Source organism: Mastomys coucha, unplaced genomic scaffold, assembly GCF_008632895.1.
Source record: "Mastomys coucha isolate ucsf_1 unplaced genomic scaffold, UCSF_Mcou_1 pScaffold14, whole genome shotgun sequence".
Lineage (NCBI taxonomy): Eukaryota > Metazoa > Chordata > Mammalia > Rodentia > Muridae > Mastomys > Mastomys coucha.
Genome location: NW_022196896.1, coordinates 100,617,972 through 100,621,250, shown reverse-complemented (window position 1 = coordinate 100,621,250; position 3,279 = coordinate 100,617,972). Strand labels below are relative to the sequence as shown.

The 3,279-nt window shown below is 45.7% G+C and overlaps 1 protein-coding gene across 13 annotated transcripts in view; it reads right to left on the bottom strand.

Annotated features, from left to right (window-relative positions):
- The window catches only part of Ttll4 (tubulin tyrosine ligase like 4), a 36,881-nt gene extending 35,260 nt beyond the window's left edge, over positions 1–1,621 (bottom strand). For 6 of the 13 annotated variants that reach the window (XR_004117934.1, XM_031367980.1, XM_031367983.1 and 3 more), the window contains exon 1: positions 1,370–1,620. The gene's annotated coding sequence lies outside the window, so the exon portion shown is untranslated. Of the gene's footprint in view, positions 1–610; positions 1,303–1,369 lie in introns of those variants that run through there. The other 7 variants (XM_031367987.1, XM_031367986.1, XM_031367988.1 and 4 more) reach the window with 3 other exon arrangements.
- Positions 1,622–3,279: the final 1,658 nt, after the last annotated feature.

Genomic DNA, 3,279 nt, shown 5'->3' with positions numbered 1-3,279 from the left:
GAGAGAGAGAAACTTACCTAAATACTTTTGCTCAAGTTTTACTTAAAATACGTTTTAAAACCCTGTGGTCCCACAAAAACCTTCCAGGCCTGAGACTATAATTTGATGGTAGTGATTGTCTAGTATGTATAACTCAAAAGGTTCAATCCCTAGTACTTTAGAAAGATAAAAAGGGCAGGGCAGGCGGATCTCTGAGTTCAAGATCTACAGAATAGGTTCCATGACAGCCAGGGCTACATAGAGAAACCCTGTCTCAACAACAACAACAACAAACAACAAAAGTCACTTGGAAACTACAAGTCAGGAAATAGATTCATTTAAACTTTAAGTGAAGTCTTGGGCCCTAATAAATCCAGCTCACAGAATGGCTCCCAACAAACACAACTGAGCTCGGCCCTCTTTTCAGGCCACACTGTATCTTTTCTAAAGCTACTTTGTAACTTGAATATCTTCCTACTTCTTCACTCCCAGAGAACATTTGATAACTTTCACCGCCAGGCTTAGAGTCCAATGACTAAGTAGCTAGTAACATTCCCGACAACAAAGGTAATAGTTTTTAGGCAAATAATCTCAGAATTGCAACAACTCAAAGCATAGGATCCAACGGTACCTTCTCTCAAAGGTTTCTCCAGATTATTGCTGATTGGCCAAATCAACAGGCGCTGAAATTGAGATTTGGAATATCCAAAATGATTCCATAAAGGAAGGGTTTCAAATGCTGATTAAAACATTTCCAAGATTCAGAACTGAAATGTAAAGACTAGAAATGGGGTGACGTATTTTTCCAAACAAATCTTGGTTAAGCGCTTCACTTCTATCATAGCACATACAACAGTATGGCAAATGTTTTCTTGATTAAAAATCTCTCGTTCTGTAAACTCTCGAAAACATGTTTGTCTTGCTCACCCTCCCTAAGGAACCTTACATAGTGGCTTCGCTCGTTACCTACTTGTCGATGTTTAAATGATTAAATGAAAATATGGCTGGATACATGAGTTAAATTAGGATCTCAGCTTCTGATAGACTCTGGAATGTAGGAAAGTGTATGGATAACTCAGAGTGGGGTCGGGGAAAAGCAGGCCTTGAAAAGAGCCTGGATTTCAACCCAAGCCAGAATTTAAACCGCAGCGCGGCGGGAAAGAGGACATGCTGAAACCAGGACCGAGTAGGCTGTAGGGCTCGGACCGCCCGAGGAGAAGCCAACGAAGTTCTCCCCGCGTGGAGGCTGCCGAGGAGGACTCGCGACAGGGCCCGGGAGGAGGCCGCGGCCTCGGCCTCACCGGAGAAAGGCGAGGTGGCGAACCGGAAGCGGGGTTGGGGGCCCGTGCCAAGGGCTGGGGCCGAGGCACGCGGGAACGGCCACACTCACCTAGGGTACCCTGTTTCACCACGCCTGGACGCCGGCTCCGCGCCGCTTCTTCGCGGCGCCTGCTGGGCGAGCGGGCGACCTCGGGTGTCCCTAGCAACCAAGCTCCACCACGCGACCCACGCTCTGCCGCTTTCTGCCCCGCACAGAGCGCGCCCCCAGCGGACAGACCTAAGGCCAGAAAGGGATGGGAGGGGGAGGGCCCGAGGCTAGCGCGCCGAATCTGAGCTCTGCGGCTGCCTAAAGAATGGGAGGGGGGAGGGGGGACCTTAAAGGGGGGGAGTGCAAGGAATTTGCGCACGCGCAAACTTGTCGACACGGTGGAACTCTGCGAGCGGAATTCTGGGAACTGTAGTTCCTGCAAGTAAAGGCTCCATTCTGGAAATCCAGGATTCATTCCACCTAACCACCATGGGACTCTGACCATGCCGCGCCCAGACTCTATTAAAGAATTCCCACTAAAATTCCATGAGTTTGAGACCGGTAAGAAGAGATGGCTCAAGGCACTTTAACTCTCTCCCACTCACCTTTCCCTAAATCCAACCACGGAACGGGACAAGACAAAACAAGACATAACTACAACTACCAGCTTTATGGGCTTCGAGTGAAAACTTTACCTAAGTGTGAGTCCTTTCATTATCTCTCCATACAGAATAGATCCGCCTTGTTTCAGATGTCACTGAATCTATTGAATTTAGAGAACTATAAAGACAGCTGGATGGCAAAAGGATCTTTCTCAAACAAGTTATGATAACGATAAAACTAACCTGATGAGGCCTGAGCACCGGTTCTGCTCTCCTTTAACCCCACCATTCGGTAGGCTGAGGCAAGTGGGTCCCCGAATATGAGGGCAGTGAGTTCAGGACAGCTAGGACTACACAGAGAAAAACTAGCCTGATGAAAACAATTTGAACCATAGCAAAATACTTAGGCAATCATCATTGATGGATGTTGAACTATGAAAGGATTACTTATCAGCTTTAGATCAGGAAATCTAGGGTAATTACCTACTTTGTCCTCTGATGAGATTTGGGTTACATAGTGGTATTTATAAAGTATGACTTATTTTACAAAACGTTAAATTTTAACAGAATTTAAAAGCTGAATCTAATCAAGCATTGGCTCTAATTTTAGTATACAGGATAGAGAGGAAAACAATTGAGTAATGCTATAGAATCAGATAAATTCAGAATATACAGTAAAAATGAACTTTCTTAGACAAACTGGGAGCGCTGGAGCTGACGAAAAAGCTCTGTGGTTAAGAGCACACTGCTCTTCCACACAACTGCTGTAACTCCAACTCCAAGGGATCTAACACACCCTCTGATGGCTGAGGGTACCTGCAGTCACTTGGTGGACATAACCATCTGCACCCTCCCTACACACACGCACACACACACACTTTTATTTTTAAAGGAGAGAAATGTTTTAGGTGCTAAGATGTAAGAGGTCAGCTAGATGACTCAGCAGATAAAGGTGCTTGGCACCAGTCTTGAAGATCTAAGTTTAATCCTCCAGACTCACATGGTGGAAAGAGAAGAAACTTCATAAAGTTGTCATCTGACCTCCACGGCTGACACATTTGTAGTAACTTCTTATGAAAGCCAGAGGAAATTAAACCAAGAATTTTGACGTTTTGGTGACACAGGAAATGTTGTTTTCTGGGAAGCACAGAAGGTCTGAAGGTATAAGTGACATAATACTAGAGGTTTGCTGTTTTAAAATACTGCAGGAAGGGTAGGGGACGACTCAGTCCATAAAGGTCTGCTGAACAAGTAAGAGCTAAAGTCAGGCTGGGTGTGGTGATGCACACCTTTAATCCCAGCACTTGGGAGGCAGAAGTAGGCTGGTCTCTTGGAGTCTCAGGAAAGCCTGGTCTACAAAGTGAGTTTCAGGTCAGCCAAGGGTTACAG